Source organism: Trichomycterus rosablanca, chromosome 14, assembly GCF_030014385.1.
Source record: "Trichomycterus rosablanca isolate fTriRos1 chromosome 14, fTriRos1.hap1, whole genome shotgun sequence".
Taxonomy (NCBI): Eukaryota; Metazoa; Chordata; class Actinopteri; order Siluriformes; family Trichomycteridae; genus Trichomycterus; species Trichomycterus rosablanca.
The window spans coordinates 16,784,071-16,806,241 of NC_086001.1; the positions used below are offsets into that span (position 1 = coordinate 16,784,071).

The 22,171-nt window shown below is 39.2% G+C and overlaps 2 pseudogenes; one reads left to right on the plus strand and one right to left on the minus strand.

Moving 5' to 3' along the window:
* Window positions 1–3,266, minus strand: LOC134326142 (zinc finger protein 300-like; annotated as a pseudogene).
* LOC134326410 (tripartite motif-containing protein 16-like) lies at window positions 3,265–16,823 on the plus strand (annotated as a pseudogene).
* Window positions 16,824–22,171: the final 5,348 nt, after the last annotated feature.

The window sequence follows — 22,171 nt, forward strand, 5'->3', positions numbered from 1 at the left end:
AGTGTGAATGCGCTGGTGTACTTTAAGATCACTCTGTCCATTAAAACTCTTTCCGCACTGTGAGCACTGATACGGTTTCTATCCAGTGTGAATGCGCTGGTGTCTTTTCAGATCACTCTGTCCATTAAAACTCTTTCCACACTGTGAACATTGATACGGTTTTTCTCCAGTGTGAATGCGCTGGTGTATTTTGAGCTGACCCTGTTGATTAAAACCCTTCCCACACTGTGAGCACTGATACGGTTTCTCTCCACTGTGAATGCGCTGGTGTATTTTAAGATCACCCTGTCCATTAAAACTTTTTCCACACTGTGAGCACTGATACGGTTTCTCTCCTGTGTGAATGCGCTGGTGTATTTTGAGATTACTCTGTTGATTAAAACTTTTTTCACACTGTGAGCACTGATATGGTTTCTCTCCTGTGTGAATGCGCTGGTGTATTTTAAGCTCACTCTTTGTATTAAAACTCTTTCCACACTGTGAGTACTGATACGGTTTCTCTCCAGTGTGAATGCGCTGGTGTATTTTGAGATTACTCTGTTGATTAAAACTCTTTCCACACTGTGAGCACTGATACGGTTTCTCTCCTGTGTGAATGCGCTGGTGTCTTTTCAGATCACTTTGTCCATTAAAACTCTTTCCACACTGTGAGCACTGATACCGTTTTTCTCCAGTGTGAATGCGCTGGTGTATTTTGAGATCACCCTGTCCATTAAAACTCTTTTCACACTGTGAGCACTAATACGGTTTCTCTACAGTGTGAATGCGCTGGTGTATTTTGAGCTTACCCTGTTGATTAAAACCCTTCCCACACTGTGAGCACTGAAACGGTTTCTCTCCAGTGTGAATGCGCTGGTGTATTTTGAGATTACTCTGTTGATTAAAACTTTTTCACACTGTGAGCACTGATATGGTTTCTCTCCTGTGTGAATGCGCTGGTGTATTTTAAGCTTACTCTTTGTATTAAAACTCTTTCCACACTGTGAGCACTGATACGGTTTCTCTCCAGTGTGAATGCGCTGGTGTATTTTGAGAGCACTCGGGTATTTGAAGCTCTTCCCACACTGTGAGCACTGATACGGTTTCCTCTCCTGTGTGAATGCGCTGGTGTATTTTGAGAGCACTCTGGTATTTGAAGCTCTTCCCACACTGTGAGCACTGATAAAGTTTCTCTCCACTGTGAATGCGCTGGTGGGTTTGAGAGCACTCTGGGTACTGAAGCTCTTCCCACACTGTGAGCACTGATACGGTTTCTCTCCAGTGTGAATGTGCTGGTGTATTTTAAGCTCACTCTTTGTATTAAAACTCTTTCCACACTGTGAGCACTGATACGGTTTCTCTCCAGTGTGAATGTGCTGGTGTTTTTTCAGATTACCCTGTGTATTAAAACTCTTCCCACATTGTGAGCACTGATACGGTTTCTCTCCTGTGTGAATGCGCTGGCGTATTTTGAGAAAACTCGGGAACCTGAAGCTCTTCCCACACTGTGAGCAGACGTTTCCTTCTTCCTGTGTGGGACTGAGAGAGGTGTTAATGCTGACAGTACCAGAGGACGTTTGCTGATTACTGGAGCTTCTGGTGGGCGTCAGATCCTCATGTTCAGTCTTAATCTTCACCAGAGTCTCATATTTATGATGGTTGCAGCTCTTGATGTGATTGTGGAGCTGATTTTGGGTTGTAGAGGAACGTGGACACGAGGAGCAGCAGAAATCCTTGTTCAGTTCTGAAGCAGAAAATAATCAAATACATTTATAACATTATTAATAATCTAATACATTTATAACATTATAAATAATCAAATACATTTATAACATTATAACTAATCAAATACATTTATAACATTATAAATATTCAAAAACATTTATTACATAAATAATCAAATACATTAATAACATTATAAATAATCAAATACATTTATAACATTATAAATAATCATATACATTTATAACATTACAAATAATCAAATACATTTATAACATTATAAATAATCAAAAACATTTATAACATAAATAATCAAATACATTAATAACATTATAAATAATCAAATATATTTATAACATTATAAATAATCAAATACATTTATAACATTATAAATAATCAAATACATTTATAACATTATAAATATTCAAAAACATTTATTACATAAATAATCAAATACATTAATAACATTATAAATAATCAAATACATTTATAACATTATAAATAATCATATACATTTATAACATTACAAATAATCAAATACATTTATAACATTATAAATAATCAAAAACATTTATAACATAAATAATCAAATACATTAATAACATTATAAATAATCAAATATATTTATAACATTATAAATAATCAAATACATTTATAACATTATAAATAATCAAATACATTTATAACATTATAAATAATCAAAAACATTTATAACATTATAAATAATCAAATACATTTATAACATTATAAATAATCAAATATATTTATAACATTATAAATAATCAAATACATTTATAACATTATAAATAATCAAATTCATTTATAACATTATAAATAATCACATACATTTATAACATTATAAATGATAATATACATTTATAACATTATAAATAATAAATACATTTATAACATTATAAATAATCAAATACATTTATAACATTATAAATAAAAAATACATTTATAACATTATAAATAATCAAATACATTTATATTATAAATAATAAAATACATTTATAACATTATAAATAATCAAATACATTTATATTATAAATAATAAAATACATTTAAAACATTATAAATAATCAAATACATTTATAACATTATAAATAATAATATACATTTATAACATTATAAATAATCAAATACATTTATAACATTATAAATAATCAAATATATTTATAACATTATAAATAATAAATACATTTATAACATTATAAATAATAAAACACATTTATAACATTATAAATAATGTAGATTGTTAGTAAATGTTAAATTGAGATCTGATGCTAAAGTCCTGTACCATGATGCATCATGAATGATTAATTTCTTTAGGTTGTCCACTATGGGTGACACTCTAGAACTCTCTGCTCGACTCTTTGCTGGATCTCTTCTCTCTGTGAATTGAATTCTATGTGTAATCTATCCCTTTTGTTATGTTTGTTTTATCATTGTACATCGACCTTGAGTTTGGTGAAAGACGCTATATAAGTTAAACTTATTACTATTATTATTATTGTAGTTTGTGTGGTTCTTAACACCAGATCAGCTGCTGTCTCTATTATCATGGCTGAACAGATTCTCACAAGTTGGGCTCGACAGTTTTCTTTATTTGTGTAAATAGAGATTAGAGTCGTTTGCGTGACTGTGAGGGTTTAGTGGTGCTGTTAGTGTTAGTGATAGACACAAATAAATTCAATAATAAATGTTATTTTTACTTACTGAGTTCATCTTTATCTTCAGGTTCTTCCTTCTTCACAGGCTTCATCTGGAAACCTCCACACTGTTGGTCCTCTGGGGTGAGGTGTTCCTCAGAGGTGACGTGTTCCACAGGGATTAAAGATCCTTCACCTGAAATTCATCAATATGTGAAGAAGAAACTCAACAACTGGAGGAAACTGAAGGTTGTGGGTTTAGTTACCACAAATAAATACTACTTAGATTTAATCCAGACTGGAAGTATCAGCACTTCTACATAGGACAGTACGGTACAGTACAGGTTCTAATCCCACTATCCACATTCTCTTATTATTCTTACTATACTACTATATATTACTATACTAACCAAACTGTGCTGTACCAACATGGCAAATAGCTCCACATTTACTTACAGAAGTAACTTCCATCTTCTTCCTCCTCCTTTTTTATTAGTTTCTCTTGGAATCCTTCATTTTGTAGATCTATGGGGGTGACGTGTCCCTCTTCTGCTGACTGCATTATTAAAAGATCTGACAGACAAATAGACAAATGTACTTTATTCCCTATTAAAGAGAAATCCAGGAAAATTCTTTCAGACTCTTTAACTGTTTATTTTTAATGCTGTGAGGATGTAAACAGAGTGAAAATGTTGAAACTATTGTGGGACTGAGCAGCATCAGACAGAAAAGACTTCTAATAGAACTTTTTGGGTTGGTTTCACAGACAGGGATTAAGCCTAGTCCTAGACTACACAGCATTTTGAATGGAGATTCTCTATTTAAAGCTAAATGTAGTCCTGGACTATAAACCTTAATCCCTGTCTGGGAAACAACCCTTTGAGTTTGGTGGAAGTGGTTTTGTGGCCCAAAGTGAAATAATTAAGTCTGATGTTCTTTACATCTAGTTTCTCATCCACTCCCAATAACAGTGCTGTACTAATACTTTTAACTTTTACTATAAACCTGTAAAACAACCTGTAAACAAAGCTACAAGAACTCGCTGTTTGTATAAAACATTAAAAACTGTAAACAAAGCTGAAAATGTGACGCGTTTATATCAAAATGTTAGATTTAATAATTAATAAACTCTGAATCCGTTACAATCGACGAATTCATCGGTTCAATGAATCGGTTCATCAGTACTGAATCATGTGTGATGCTAACAGTTAGCAGAGCAGCTAATAGTTTGTTTGTTTAAATAAAACTGGAGTTAAAGCTCCTCAAATCCTCACAGTGATGTTTTATTATGAACTCTAGTTTTATTATTAATTAGAATGTGGTTATAATTAAATATAAGGGTTATAATTAAATACATATTTTACTTACAGATGAGGCTCTAAAGTACAAACACAGCAGCTTCTTGTTCTTCTTATGATGTTTAATGGCGGTTAGCAGAACAACTTAAGACGCACCAGCGCCACCAACTGGACTGGAGTTGAACAGCAGCTTAGCAGTAAAACTTCTCCATTAGCCCTGTATCTCTCAGCTACAGTGTTGGGGGGGAACGCGGTACAGTAACGAAGTAATTTAATCTGTAACGAAGTAATGTAACGCGTTACAGTTACATATTTGTAATGACATTACAGTTACTGTGATGAGTCGTTCCCGAACGAACCAATTGTATTGAACGACTCTTTGAAATGAGCTAAAGGAACTGAGTCGCTCCTCTAGTATAAGGACAAATAATTAAGGAATAAACTTGTTTAATGATGTTAAATCTGATTGGTTCATGGCGTGTATGTTTTAAGCTAAGCAGGGTCGGGTCTGGTTAGTACTTGGATGGGAGACCGCCTGGGAATACCAGATGCTGGAAGCTTTTATCCACACACACCCACCTTCACTCCAAACCTCCTGTTACACACTGACCCAGCAGCTTTTTCTTCATCAAAGCTAATGTCCAAGGCAGTTAAACAAAGTTATTATTATTTATTTATTGTAATATTTACATTATAATTTCCTGTAGTACGAGCGGGACGTGTAAGTGTAGCATCTCTCCTATAAAATATTTCTTTAAATTAGGGTGACCAAACGTCCGTATTTCCCGGGACATGTCCGTATTTCACGTCCTGTCCCGGGCGTCCCAGGTTTTTTTTTAAAAAGTGAGGAAATGTCCTGGTTTTTAAAATACCTTCATTGGACCATTAAATTTACAGGCACTAGGGCACTGCGCACGGCGCTGCGTGTGACGTAATCCCTGAGCCGCGTCAGTGAGGGCAGCCCTGTTCTTAATCAGAATGTAGACAGCGTGACTGTCAGTACGCAAGCAACATGCCGAAGTGCAAGTGTATGTTTACCGACGATTTACAAAAGAGTTTCCCCGCTTTCAGACCGGGTCGAGACAAATGGGAAGCCTTGTGCACAGTGTGCAAAGCAGGCACATATGTCTCGGTGTCCAATGGAGGTGCAAGGGATCTGAAAAGCCACCTGGACACCGAGAAGCATAAAACAGCTGTCCGAGGCGAGAGTAGTGCTAGCTCGATCACACAGTACTTTGTCAAACCAGGGAACGAGGATGCAGTGAATGCAGCGGAGGCTGCATGGTCATTTCACACAGTGAAACATCACAACAGTTATCGATCTATGGACTGCACAAGTTCATTGTTGAAAAAGACCCTCCCCGATTCAGACACAGCCAAAAAGTTTAGTTGTGCCCGAACTAAGACCGAGGCTATTGTTGACGGTGTTCTGGCACCTCATTCTGTAGAAGTGGCGCACGAAGCGTTCAAAAACATCTCATTTTGTGGTGTAAGCACTGATGGGAGTAATCACGGTGCGGTGAAAATCTTCCCCATAATTATTCAGTACTTTGATTGGAAGGAGGGTGGTGTGCAGAGTAAACTAATTCAAGTGCAAGATACACCAAACGAGACTGCAACCACCATCGCCAATTACCTAATGGAAACATTGGCAAAAAACTATTTGGCTTCCAAATGCGTCGCATTTACCGGCGACAATTGCAACACTAATTTTGGTGGAACCCGGCGTGACGAAGGGGAAAATAATGTATTTGCAAATTTGAAGAGAATGCTACAAAACAAAACATTGATTGGCGTATGTTGTCCAGCGCATATTCTTAACAACTGTGTCCATCACGGGGCAGACAGACTTGATGTGGACATTGAGAATATAATTTTTTTAATCTACCAGTACTTCCACATTTACAGTGTATCACAAAAGTGAGTACACCCCTCACATTTCTGCAAATATTTTATTATATCTTTTCATGGGACAACACCATAGAAATAAAACTTGGATATAACTTAGAGTAGTCAGTGTACAACTTGTATAGCAGTGTAGATTTACTGTCTTCTGAAAATAACTCAACACACAGCCATTAATGTCTAAATGGCTGGCAACATAAGTGAGTACACCCCACAGTGAACATGTCCAAATTGTGCCAAAAGTGTCACTATTTTGTGTGACCACCATTATTATCCAGCACTGCCTTAACCCTCCTGGGCATGGAATTCACCAGAGCTGCACAGGTTGCTACTGGAATCCTCTTCCACTCCTCCATGATGACATCACGGAGCTGGTGGATGTTAGACACCTTGAACTCCTCCACCTTCCACTTGAGGATGCGCCACAGGTGCTCAATTGGGTTTAGTCCATCACCTTTACCTTCAGCTTCCTCAGCAAGGCAGTTGTCATCTTGGAGGTTGTGTTTGGGGTCGTTATCCTGTTGGAAAACTGCCATGAGGCCCAGTTTTCGAAGGGAGGGAATCATGCTCTGTTTCAGAATGTCACAGTACATGTTGGAATTCATGTTTCCCTCAATGAACTGCAGCTCCCCAGTGCCAGCAACACTCATGCAGCCCAAGACCATGATGCTACCACCACCATGCTTGACTGTAGGCAAGATACAGTTGTCTTGGTACTTCTCACCAGGGCGCCGCCACACATGCTGGACACCATCTGAGCCAAACAAGTTTATCTTGGTCTCGTCAGACCACAGGGCATTCCAGTAATCCATGTTCTTGGACTGCTTGTCTTCAGCAAACTGTTTGCGGGCTTTCTTGTGTGTCAGCTTCCTTCTGGGATGACGACCATGCAGACCGAGTTGATGCAGTGTGCGGCGTATGGTCTGAGCACTGACAGGCTGACCTCCCACGTCTTCAACCTCTGCAGCAATGCTGGCAGCACTCATGTGTCTATTTTTTAAAGCCAGCCTCTGGATATGACGCCGAACACGTGGACTCAACTTCTTTGGTCGACCCTGGCGAAGCCTGTTCCGAGTGGAACCTGTCCTGGAAAACCGCTGTATGACCTTGGCCACCATGCTGTAGCTCAGTTTCAGGGTGTTAGCAATCTTCTTATAGCCCAGGCCATCTTTGTGGAGAGCAACAATTCTATTTCTCACATCCTCAGAGAGTTCTTTGCCATGAGGTGCCATGTTGAATATCCAGTGGCCAGTATGAGAGAATTGTACCCAAAACACCAAATTTAACAGCCCTGCTCCCCATTTACACCTGGGACCTTGACACATGACACCAGGGAGGGACAACGACACATTTGGGCACAATTTGGACATGTTCACTGTGGGGTGTACTCACTTATGTTGCCAGCTATTTAGACGTTAATGGCTGTGTGTTGAGTTATTTTCAGAAGACAGTAAATTTACACTGCTATACAAGCTGTACACTGACTACTCTAAGTTATATCCAAGTTTCATGTCTATAGTGTTGTCCCATGAAAAGATATAATGAAATATTTGCAGAAATGTGAGGGGTGTACTCACTTTTGTGATACACTGTACACTGTGCACACAGAGTCCCTCAAAGAGTACTGCGATTTTGTGGATGTTGAATACAGGAGGATGCTGTCACACAGCAAGACCAGGTGGCTCTCTCTGTTCCTAGGCATAGAGAGGATGCTGCAGATGTTCCCTGCTTTAAAAGCATTCTTTTCGTCTCAGGAAAAGCCACCCATGATGATCAAGGGATTTTTTGAAAACCCATTTAGTGAGATATACTTGTGGCACATGCACTCACTCATGTCCGTCTTCCACAATCACATTCAAGAAATGGAAAGGGAGAACAACTCCATCATGGAGGTTAAGAAAATATTGAGCATCATCCACAACATTCTTATTGAACGGAAGAACAACAATTTCATGTCCCTCAAAGTTAAGGGACTGCTGGCCGAAAATCGCAGAGAAGGACTTGAAGAGGGCTGTGACAAGTTCATAGCTGATGTGCTCGGCATGTACAGTTCATGTTTGGAGTATCTGGAGAAGTGGATGACACCTATGGAAGAGTTCTCACCATTCATGTGGATGGACATGAGTGAGCCACCAAAGTGGAATGATGTGGAGGCCTGCATCAAGTACTTTGGAGAAAAGGGGGTGCCAATTGATGATGTTAAATGCTTTGACCAAGTTGCTAATCTGAAGAAATTCATAGAAAGCTGCAGTGATGATGACGCATTCATGGGGCCTGCAGGTGCACCAGAAGTGGACCAAATACTTTGAGAAGGCCAAAAGCATTGGATGCTACTCAGAACTGCTGAAGATTGCACAGTTTGTTTTTGCACTTCCTCCTCACAATGCAAATGTGGAGAGAGTTTTTTCACTGATGCAGAGCCAGTGGACAAAGGAGAGGAACCAGCTCTCAGTTGAATCATTGAAAGGGATCCTATTTGTGCAATACAATTTCAAAAATATGTCTTGCAAGGACTTTCATACGTATGTGTTGAGCCACAAGAAACTGCTGAGAAAGATCAGCTCTACAGCAAAATATAAATGGGCAAAGAAGGACGAGGAAGAAAAACCAGATGAGGAGGAAAAACCAGACGAAGAGGAAGATGAGGATTAAGCAGGAAAGTAAAGATGGTCTATTGATATTTTTGTTGGTATTTTTGTATTTTTGCTAATACACAAGAGGTATTTTTTTGTTAATTGGCTAATTTGTTAATTTAATTTTTCCAATAGCTGATTGTTAATTAGTTCATTTGTTAATTTATTTTTTTCCAATAGCCTACAGAACAGACAATATTTTGTTCATTACTGAGGGTAACTGAGTATCATGTGTTATTTGGAGTTGAGAGTTATTGTTAACTTTTGTTGTTAAGTGAGGGATGTTTAGATGAGACATTATTTCTTTCATTGTGCTATTCATTCATTACAGGAAATGTTAACTTAAGCATTTTGAATAAATGCATTTTGAATAAAATTATCATTTGTTATTGGAGTTTTTGTTGTTGACTTTTACTGAAAAGCATTTTTAATAAACCAACTGTAAATATCATGTTATTGTAGGATTACGTGGGCCTATGTTAAGTGAGTGCATGCCACAGTATATGTGCCGCCCCCCCCCGGCTCCAAGGTGTCCTGGTTTTCCCAAATGAAAATATGGTCACCCTATTTAAATGAAAAGACACGTGAAACAGTTTGAGGATGAGACATAAAAAGTATATGTGTGTGTATTATTTAAAACTAAACTGAATGATAATTGGTTACCTTCAAATAATTGTGCAGCATGTGTTCCTGATTTACATTCAGTGTTAACAAGTAAAGAAGGACCCACCGTGACCCTGACCAGGTTCCATATCTCTCTCTCTCTCTCCTTTAGTTCAGCAGAAGTGAAACTGATCTGATCCTGTTCTGTTCGAGTGCGGATCTGTTCGTGTCTGTGTTTGTAGTTTTGTTGATAATTGAAGTTGATGAACGCAGGTGAGTTTATACGTTTCCACACTTCTGTACATTACTGTGTATTGTTACTTTATGTAGTTCAAATTGTTGATTTGATTTAAACACACGAACTAAACCAGGAAGTCTGAGCTGCTGTAAATAACTTGCTGTGTTTACTGGTGTTTCTGTTTATGTGTAGAAAAATGTCCAAAAATTCAGTAACTGAGGACGAGTTCAGCTGTTCAGTCTGTCTGGAAACACTGAAGGATCCAGTTACTACATCATGTGGACACAGTTTCTGTATGGTGTGTATTAATAACTGCTGGGATCAGGAGGATGATAAGGGAACATACAGCTGTCCACAGTGTAGAAAAACCTTCACTCCAAGACCTGTTGTGAGGAGAAACACAATTCTGGCTGGAGTTGTGGAGAAACTAAGGAAAACAGAACTTCAAGCTCCACGTCCTGGTCACTGTTCTGCTGGACCTGAAGATGTGGAGTGTGATTCCTGCACTGGGAAAAAATACAAAGCTGTAAAATCCTGTCTGGTGTGTTTGGCCTCTTTCTGTAAAACTCACCTTCAGCCTCATTATCGAATTCCTTCTTATAAGAAGCACAAGCTGGTTGAAGCCTCCAGACGACTCCAGGATCAGATCTGCTCTCAGCATGATAAACTGCTGGAGGTTTACTGTCGTACTGATCAGCAGTGTATCTGCTTGTTGTGCACCATGGATGATCATAATGGACATGATACAATATCAGCTGCAGCAGAAAGAACTGAGAAACAGGTACAATTATTATACAGCTCTCTTTAACAAGTAACAACTCATTAGCACTTACACTGATGTTGTTTATGTGGTGCTCATACACAATACAAGTAAATCCTGAATTGTTATTCTGTGTAGAAGCAGCTGCTGGAGATCCAGAGAAAATTCCAGGAGAAAATACAGAACAGAGAGAAGGAACTTTGTGAGCTGATAAACGCTGTGGAGTCTCACAAGGTAAGTTTTATCAACAAAAAGCTCTCAGGATCAGTCCGACTCTCCTCCATTAAACCAATTTCCATTAATAATGAGGTATTTTATATCTCAGGTAACTTTGCAAGTGATGGAGCATTTTTGTTCATAAATTTAAAAGAATCTTTAAATTCTGCCTGGTTAGTTGGTGATTGATGCTGTACAGCAATTCTGAGGTTGTTCTAATAAGTCTGATAAGATCAGATTAGGACTTTGACTGAGCCACCCAAAAAGATTATTGGTTGTTGCCGTAATTACCATGTAAGATTTCTGGTGAAGACTTGAGAAGATCAATACATTGGATTTCCCAGTCCTGGCCAGGCTGTTGTTTCCTGACACTCAAGCCATTTAGCACCATCACCAAGCTATGAGTGATGAAAGTCTTAGTCTGACCAGTAGCTACATATGAATGTGCAGGATGGACAAATATCAAAGTAAGAAACGTTTGAGGGGATCTGTACTGAACTTATTAACTCAATTAACAGAAGATGCTCTGAGCTAAAAGATCTGATCAGAGATCGAGAGACAGCAGAAGTAAGTCGAGCTGAAAAAGTCCTGAAAGTCCAGTTGGAGCAGAAGATTGTAGAGCTGAAGAGGAAAGATGCTGAACTGGAACAGCTTTCACACACAGAGGATCCCGTCCATTTCCTCCAGGTAACAGAACTAAAAATAATTATATTATTGCTGCACCAGTCCAAGTAATAAATTACAGCGGTACCTTGTAACTTGACGTCCCCTAAACTCAAAATCTTTTAAACATGGTGCTTCATGTCTGTCGTCCATCATTTGTGATTCATCATCATCTTGTTGTTTCTCTGTGAACATTATCTGTCTGGATGTAGAATTTTCAGTCTCTCTCGGCTCCTGCTGGATCTGCAGAATCAGCCGCCGTCACAATCATTCCTTTCCTCTCATTTGATGATGTTACAAAGTCTGTATCTCAGCTGAGAGAGAAAATAGAAGAATTCTGGAAAGAGCAGTGTGAGAAGATACCAGATGAAGGTGAGTTCAAGCCCTCAGTGTTCCATTGTCTCCAAAATGCTTCGGTACTCAAACATCAAACAAAACAATCATATCCACCAACATGAACATTTTACATCTAACAACATCATTCATTTACTCATTAACCCAGTACTGGTCATGGTCACAGTGAGTCCAGGGTAGAATGAAATACACTCACACAGTTACCCAGAGTTAAGGTCACTTTAGACAAACACTGGGAGAACATATCAAATTTCTTACTGGCTTTACCTGTGACAGATTTTGGTGTACATATGTATTTACTGTAATTAGTGATTGTACTGTTACTCTTTCTGCAGTGAAGAAAGTCCGGATTACTTCACCTCCTGAACCTGAAATCAGAGAAGATTTTCTACAATGTAAATTTCTCACCAGCACACAAACATACACAGTGCAGTGAAAAAGTATTTGCACCCCCCAGTTATCTGTATATTTGTTACACTTCAGAGGTCATGAAGTTAAAACAAGTAAACAATCATTTAAACTGCTGTCTGTATATTTTTGATCCAGGAGATTTCATGAGTCTCAATCATTCAGATACAGAAACCCTTGAAACACACACACACACACACACTCTAGCATACACACACGAATACACACTATAACCTACACCAACACACATTTACACAGACACACCCTCTCACACACATGCTTACACACTCATACACTCTTACACACATTCACCTTTACATGTACACATTAACAGACACACACACATACGTGCTCACACACACACTTAAACACAAACACACAATTCAAAGAGCTCTGTAAGTATGACTGTGTGTTTGTGTGTGTAGTGTATGTGTGTATGTGTAGGGTTTGTATGTGTTTGTGTGTGTGTGGATTGTGTGTTGCTGGTGTGTGGTCTGTGTCCTGTTTGTGAATGTGTCATGTTTGTGGGGTGTTTCTATATGTCTGTGTAGTTTCTGTGTGTATGTGTAGGGTTTGTATGTGCTTGTTTGTGTGATTGCGTAGTGTCTGTGTGTATGTGTGAGGTTTGTATGTGTGTGTTTGTGATTGTGTAGTGTCTGTGTGCATGTGTAGTGTTTGTATGTGTGTAGTGTTTGTGTGATTGCGTAGTGTCTGTGTGTATGTGTGAGGTTTGTATATGTGTGTTTGTGATTGTGTAGTGTCTGTGTGCATGTGTAGTGTTTGTATGTGTGTAGTGTTTGTGTGATTGCGTAGTGTCTGTGTGTATGTGTAGGCTTTGTATGTCTGTGTATGTGTAGGGTTTGTATGTGTGTGTTTGTATGATTGTTTAGTGTCTGTGTGTATGTGTAGTGTTTGTATGTGTATAGTGTTTGTGTGATTGTGTAGTATCTGTGTGTATTTGTAGGGTTTGTAAGTGTGTGTTTGTGTAGTGTATGTGTGTAAATGTAGGGACTGTATGTGTGTGTTTGTGTGATTGTGTAGTGTCTGTGTGTATGTGTAGGGTTTGTGTGTGTGTGTTTGTGTAGTGTCTGTGTGTATGTGTAGTGTTTGTAGGCCTGTGTGTGATTGTGTAGTGTCTGTGTGTATGTGTAGGGTTTGTATGTGTGTGCTTCTGTGATTGTGTAGTGTCTGTGTGTATGTGTAGTGTTTGTAGGCATGTGTGTGTTTGTGTAGTGTACAGTGTATCACAAAAGTGAGTACACCCCTCACATTTCTGCAAATATTTCATTATATCTTTTCATGGGACAACACTATAGACATGAAACTTGGATATAACTTAGAGTAGTCAGTGTACAACTTGTATAGCAGAGTAGATTTACTGTCTTCTGAAAATAACTCAACACACAGCCATTAATTTCTAAATAGCTGGCAACATAAGTGAGTACACCCCACAGTGAACATGTCCAAATTGTGCCCAAATGTGTCGTTGTCCCTCCATGGTGTCATGTGTCAAGGTCCCAGGTGTAAATGGGGAGCAGGGCTGTTAAATTTGGTGTTTTGGGTACAATTCTCTCATACTGGCCACTGGATATTCAACATGGCACCTCATGGCAAAGAACTCTCTGAGGATGTGAGAAATAGAATTGTTGCTCTCCACAAAGATGGCCTGGGCTATAAGAAGATTGCTAACACCCTGAAACTGAGCTACAGCATGGTGGCCAAGGTCATACAGCGGTTTTCCAGGACAGGTTCCACTCGGAACAGGCTTCGCCAGGGTCGACCAAAGAAGTTGAGTCCACGTGTTCGGCGTCATATCCAGAGGTTGGCTTTAAAAAATAGACTCATGAGTGCTGCCAGCATTGCTGCAGAGGTTGAAGACGTGGGAGGTCAGCCTGTCAGTGCTCAGACCATACGCCGCACACTGCATCAACTCGGTCTGCATGGTCGTCATCCCAGAAGGAAGCTGACGCACAAGAAAGCCAGCAAACAGTTTGCTGAAAACAAGCAGTCCAAGAACATGGATTACTGGAATGCCCTGTGGTCTGACGAGACCAAGATAAACTTGTTTGGCTCAGATGGTGTCCAGCATGTGTGGCGGCGCCCTGGTGAGAAGTACCAAGACAACTGTATCTTGCCTACAGTCAAGCATGGTGGTGGTAGCATCATGGTCTTGGGCTGCATGAGTGTTGCTGGCACTGGGGAGCTGCAGTTCACTGAGGGAAACATGAATTCCAACATGTACTGTGACATTCTGAAACAGAGCATGATCCCCTCCCTTCAAAAACTGGGCCTCATGGTAGTTTTCCAACAGGATAACGACCCCAAACACAACCTCCAAGATGACAACTGCCTTGCTGAGGAAGCTGAAGGTAAAGGTGATGGACTAAACCCAATTGAGCACCTGTGGCGCATCCTCAAGTGGAAGGTGGAGGAGTTCAAGGTGTCTAACATCCACCAGCTCCGTGATGTCATCATGGAAGAGGATTCCAGTAGCAACCTGTGCAGCTCTGGTGAATTCCATGCCCAGGAGGGTTAAGGCAGTGCTGGATAATAATGGTGGTCACACAAAATATTGACACTTTGGGCACAATTTGGACATGTTCACTGTGGGGTGTACTCACTTATGTTGCCAGCTATTTAGACATTAATGGCTGTGTGTTGAGTTATTTTCAGAAGACAGTAAATCTACACTGCTATACAAGTTGTACACTGACTACTCTAAGTTATATCCAAGTTTCATGTCTATAGTGTTGTCCCATGAAAAGATATAATGAAATATTTGCAGAAATGTGAGGGGTGTACTCACTTCTGTGATACACTGTATGTGTGTAAATGTAGGGACTGTATGTGTGTGTTTGTGTGCTTGTGTAGTGTCTGTGTGTATGTGTAGGGTTTGTATGTGTGTGTTTGTGTGATTGTGTAGTGTCTGTGTGTATGTGTAGTGTTTGTAGGCCTGTGTGTGATTGTGTAGTGTCTGTGTGTATGTGTAGGGTTTGTATGTGTGTGATTGTGTAGTGTCTGTGTGTATGTGTAGTGTTTGTAGGCGTGTGTGTGACTGTGTAGTGTGTATGTGTAGGGTTTGTATGTGTGTTTGTATAATTGTGTAGTGTCTGTGTAGGGTTTGTATGTGTGTGTTTGTGTAGTGTCTGTGTGTATGTGTAGGGTTTGTGTGTTTGTGTAGTGTCTGTATGTGTAGTGTCTGTGTGTTTGTGTAGTGTCTGTGTGTATGTGTAGGGTTTGTGTGTTTGTGTAGTGTCTATGTGTAGTGTCTGTGTGTATGTGTAGTGTCTGTGTGTATGTGTAGGGTTTGTATGTGTGTTTGTATAATTGTGTAGTGTCTGTGTAGGGTTTGTATGTGTGTGTTTGTGTAGTGTATGTGTGTATGTGTAGGGTTTATGTGTTTGTGTAGTGTCTGTATGTGTAGTGTCTGTGTGTTTGTGTAGTGTCTGTGTGTATGTGTAGGGTTTGTGTGTTTGTGTAGTGTCTATGTATAGTGTCTGTGTGTATGTGTAGTGTCTGTGTGTATGTGTAGGGTTTGTATGTGTGTGTTTGTGTGATTGTGTAGTGTATGTGTGTGCTTGTGTGATTGTGTAGTATCTGTGTGAATGTGTAGTGTATGTGTGTGCTTGTGTGATTGTGTAGTCTGTGTGTATGTGTAGGGTTTGTATGTGTGTGTCTGTGTGAGTGTGTAGTCTGTGTGTATGTGTAGGGTTTGTATGTTTGTCTGTGTGATTGTGTAGTGTCTGTGTGTATGTGTGTACACAAACACTGTACACACACACTGTGCAAACACACACACACACACTGTACACACACTCTCTCTCTCTCTCTTCTATGTTAATTGGTTTATTTTGTGTTTCCTCTCCAGATGTTTGTGGGTTCACACTGGATCCAAACACAGTAAATAAAAACCTCCATCTGTCTGAGGAGAACAAAGTGGTGACCTGCAGTAGAACATTACAGTCGTATCCTGATCATCCAGATAGATTTGATAGTTTCCCCCAGATTGTGTGTAGAGAGAGTGTGAGTGGACGCTGTTACTGGGAGGTTGAGCTGAGTGGGGATCATGGGGTTTTTATAGCAGTGTCATATAAAAGCATCAGCAGGAAGGGACGTGGTGGTGAGTGTGTGTTAGGATGTAATGATCAGTCTTGGAGTTTAGAGTGTTCTCCATCCAGATTTCTATTCAGGCACAATAACAAAGGGACTAAAATTCCCATAATGCAGAGTTCCTCTAGAATAGGAGTCTATGTGGATTATGAAGCAGGAACTCTGTCCTTCTACAGCGTCTCTGATACAATGAAGCTCCTCCACAGAGTTCAGACCACGTTCACTCAGCTCCTCTACCCGGGGTTTAGTGTTTATCCTGGATCAGAAGTGAAACTGTCAGATTTAACAAATTAAATGTAAAAATTTACATGAAAGTGTAACATCAAACTGTTTGGGTGATTTTAGAATCTGTGAGGCAGTGATACATTTATGAAGATTTTCTTTTTCAAATAATTAACCACCATTTATTCAGAGCTGTGAGAAAGTATTTACCCCCTTTCCTGATTTCTTCTTTTCTTAAATATTTATCATCTAAATGGATTCAGATATTAAAACTAAATTAAATTAAAGACAAACTAATTTTTTTTTTAAATAAAAGAAAAAATGTGTGTACTGTACATTACAAAATGGTAAATGTGATCATTTTCACCTTAAACTTCTTTCTTCCCAAGTCTATTACAACCCCAAATCAGAAAAAGTTTGGACAGTATGAAAAATGCAAATAAAATAATAAGTATAAAATACTATAAAAAAGAATAAAAAATACATTATTAATAATAATAAAGTCACAAATCTGTACCTATTTAACAAGATTCAAACAAGATTTCTAGCACCACTAGATGAGGATGATGAACTCCACATAATTATAAACTCCACTTTAAAAGTCAGTTAAACGGTAAAGATTTTAATTTGGCTTTTTTTCAGTTTAGCTAATAATAAATGCAGTACAAGGAGAACTTTGATTTTCAAAGGCAGTTAAACAAAGTTATATTTATTTGTTCTTTCCTATGTACCAGAAAAGTCATCATTGCTGCCTGCAACACCTTACAAATCACATTTTTTCTTGCTGATGTGATGTTATATTGAAACCAAAATAAATTAACAAATAAATAAATTACAGCTTGTTGCTTGGGTACAGATTTGTGACATTCTTATTATTATTGCTATTATTATTGTTATTTTATTGTTTTAATTATTAAATGTTGATGTTGGGTTTGTTGTTATTTTATGAAAACTGTTCATGTTTTGAAGTGTTAACCATAAACAGCACCGTCTATAAATAAATGAATCACCTTGTGCTTCCACTTAAGATTTTTGTTTGCGTGAACAATGTCTGAACTTTGACGAGCTTGATTAGTTTGTAATATGTGTTAAGATGATGAATGAACATAAACACTTGCTTTTAAATTTTAAGCTGTTAATTACTTATTAAGTTATTTTAGTTTCAATTCAATGTAAACTTTCAAGATAAAGAAAGCAAAAATAAAAATGTCCCAAGTGTTTTTGTAACATGTTGTAGACCTGATTTGTGACTGTTTTTGGTATACAGAAAAGAAAAGGCTGAATGCAGGTGAAAAGGTTTTAAGGTTGTTAGGTTGTCAACCATGGATCAACTATGTAACTTTACTGCAGCTTGTATTTAAATGAAAGGTTTACATTGCTGTCTTCAGGATTTCCTCTTTAGTGATATTTAATGTTAATAGCTGTTCTGATCTAAAAGATGCTGCTGCCTTTGACCTTTAAAACTGAGAAGTGATTTGTGAGATAATTAAAATAAGTGAAATGTTTATTTTGTACTTTGGTTTTATATTATTTGTACAAACATTTGTTTTATGCAACTTTAAACCTGTAATAAAAGATGAACATTTTAAATGTGTCTTTATTTGCTTTAACTAAGCTAAAGTTTTTAACAGGGGCAAAAATGACAGTTTGTGTAGCAGGGCTGGACACGCCTCACTATTGAAGTGGAAGGTAAACCCACACTCCTGCAAGAATGGAAATAGTAAGTAAGTTAAATGTTTTTATAAAGCTATAAAACTACTTACACTGACCAAAGTACACGATCTCACACTTGTCAGAGACAATGTTTTAGGTCAATAGGACCTGGTAGTTAGAGAAGGATCACTTGTTTGTTAGTTTAAATCTAAAAGTAGGTGTGGCCCATACAGGGATCAAACCCACGACCTTGGCATTATTAGCACCACACTGTAACCAACTGAGCTAACCGGCTGATGTCCAAGGGCAGGGCATATACTCACATACCCAATTCTACCCTGACAGCCCTTCATTTATGGACCTGCCACACAGAAACGATGGAGAGCTTTACTGTTGTTGAGCAGAACAGACGCGTCCTGAAGCAGCTGAGGTAAACCCTACAGACTCCTCTATACTACCTGTTTATCAGTTTTACCTCACTTTTAATTACTTCATTTTCTTTATTCTTTCACACTATTGTAAATTGTTCCACACTAACACACCATGTCAGTGTCACTGCAGTTCTGAGAATGATCCACCACCTAAATAATACCTTTTCTGTGAGGGTCCTGACCATTGAAAAACAGAGTAAAAGCAGATAGAGAAATAGATTGGTTACTGTCAGTAATTGTAGAACTACAAAGTGCTCCTATATGGTAAGCAGAGCTGATAAAATGGACTACACTGATCATCCATAATATTAAAACCACCTCCTTGTTTCTACACTCACTCTCCACTGTGTAGTGTTAACTGAACAGAGATCTGAACACAGTCGTGTAGTGTGAACTTGGTATTAGTGGTTAAGGTACTGGGCTAGAAATCAAAAGGTTGCAGGTTCAAGCCACGCCATTGGTGAGTTGTCACTGTTGGGTCCCTGATCGAGGCCATTAAACCTTAATTGCTAGAACTGTGATAAGTGTAAGTAAAAATTGGAGTAGTAAATTGGTTCCTTTGCCATGTACAGCTTCTTTTTCTTAAATATCTGGACACCTTTACTTCCTCTGTATTGTGTCCACATTCCAGTTCCCAGTTTGTTCCCACATCTCACAACTCAAATTCCCTCAAAATAAAGAGCAGCATGGAGAGCAACTGTAGCTTTAATCTTCTATAAACCTTTCACTCTTATTCTGCCTCCGTCCCAACTTTTTATAGCAATCAGTGAAATCTTTTCCTTTAGGGAATAAAGATGCCAGACAATAAACGAATCAGTTCTTCTTTTTATTACATTCTAACAGAACATCAGCTTTTTACACATCTGGATCAGGTTCACGAAGTTGTCCGGCGTTGTCTTAATGTAAAGACGTCGTCTTAATGGCAGCACGTCGCTCTGAAATCCCAATACATGCTTCCACATCAGTGGTATCTTCACACGTCGCTCATGTCGTGGGTCCTGACGCACCTTCGCAGGTACAGAAACAAACAATAAAAACATGTCAACCACCAGACATGCATCCCTGACAGTTAAATAAGGTTCTAATCAAGGTTGGCCTTTAGATGTCTTCTGTTTCCAGCCTTTCATGAAACCGTCGGAGGCTCCGCCATAAAAGCGTCTCCAGTGCAGCAGCCAGGGCTTCAGGTTCTGCATACAAAGACTCGTCCAGAGTGAAGATTTCATCCAGGAATCTCAGCATCTCAGTCTGAGAGAGAGAAAAAGAATAAATAACAGATTACTAGCAGACAGTTCTATTCGAGATCATTCATGGTGTAAAGAACACGCACCTGAAGATGGAATAAATACGCTCCGTGTACTGCCGTTCAGTCCATCTGGGCGTAACACACGAATAGATGAGAGCAATCAGCCGGTCCCGAAAGAGCCTTCGTCTCCGGTACTGCGTCAACTAAACAATGATGTGTTTAACTACACTTGTAGTGCAGCACAGATTAATTCTAGACTCTACAGAGCACAGACTCTCTTACTGAAATGATCTGATGCACCCTCGCTCTTCCCAGAATTCCCAGCAGCACCAGCTCAAAGACAATGTCCATAAAGTTGACGTGCTGGATCTGTGAGTAGAAGGAAAATAGATTTTCTATTAAAATGGTACGACTGTGGTTCTGACTGATGGCGTAATCGCTATGGGTAACCGCATGGGTGGCATCCGGCAGTCAAACTCACCCCGATCTGCGCCAGCTCCACTTCGGCCCACATCCGATTAATCCGATTCTCCAGCATCTGTATCAGCCGGTCGTACCTGTGGTGGAAGATGCACAGATCCTAGGAGAGAAACGCTCAAGACGTTATTAAATCATTCGTACATCGCTTGAATTATTTGATACATGTTTTTCTGTCATGTTACCCTCTTTTTTGCAGCTGCCAGTACGAGTGTAAAGATCTACACCGTCTGGACCTAGTCTTCGGGTTACTCATGAAACCACCCGTGCAGGAGGATCTGCCCGAGAGTGAGACGCTTGCTGGGCTTCTTCTTGCTGGGTGATCAGGGATGTTGGGTTGCTGTCGTCCTGCCTCTCTTGTCCGATCACTCAGGTTTGATGACGGTGGGGAGATGGGCGCTGATGTCCTGTGAAAGCCTTCATGACCTTGTTACCTGCTTGCTCTCCCTTTTAGTTATGCTGTAATAATTAGGGCTGCCGGAGTCTAAAACTCTCTGTAAAACTGTTTGTCAACTAGCATTGTACATTATTAACTACATTCTCTGTTGTTTTACCCCGAGGGCATTCTGATGGAAACCTGTTTACCCGCCGAGGTTAAGGATTAAAGTCGAGACTGCCGGGACAACGATGCTGCTCCTGTCAGATGTGACGGGTCTGGAGTAATTGCAACGACAAGAAATCACTACAGACTTTATTGAAGACTAGAGCGGATAACAACTCTATTATTATTTAATTGTTTATTTATCTATTTATTACCAGTTATGACTTTTAGATCATTTAATTCTGTGTTTGTATGATTTGTGTAAATCGTGTATTTATTTAAAGTATCCTCCAGGCCACCCAAGAAGGATGGGCCCTGCTGAGTCTGGTTCCTCTCAAGGTTTCTTCCTGTAATTTTCAGGGAGTTTTTCCTTGCCACAGTCGCCCTCGGCTTGCTCAACAGGGGTTTTTGTATCTGTTGGTCCTGGATTTTGTAAAGTTGCTTTGAGACAATGTATATTGTAAAAAGCGCTATATAAATAAAGTTGACTTGACTTCTTGAGGCATTGTTCGATCAGATGGCAGCAGGCTGGCGAGTGCGACAATGCAGATTAAAATTATATGGTGTTTAGATCTGAAGAAGATACACCGATCAGGCATAACATTATGACCACCTTCCTAATAATGTGGCCTTCATGGATCTGACTCATTTGTCCAGCACATCCCATGGACGCTCGGTTGAATTGAGATCTGGGGAATCCATGGAAGGGTGGACGTGGTCCTCAAATGCTTAGGTAGGAGCTCCGTGTCAGAGTGACCCAACCCATGGTTTTAGTGGTCATAATGTTAGGCCTGGTCGGTGTATGTACAGGTCTTAATGTATATATTTACTTACCATCAGACACACCAGGTTTGAACACTAGACGCCCCTTGGTGATCTCCTTCCTAGACCGAAATGGCAGGCGTCCACAAACCAAGACAAACAGCAGTACGCCCAGACTCCAGACGGTCGCAGGGCAGCCATAGTACTTCTGCTTGGTTATCCACTCGGGTGGCGAGTATACCCACGTGCCTACATGAACAAAGAAGAAAAGAAGACAAACTAGTACCCAAAGTCCAAACCA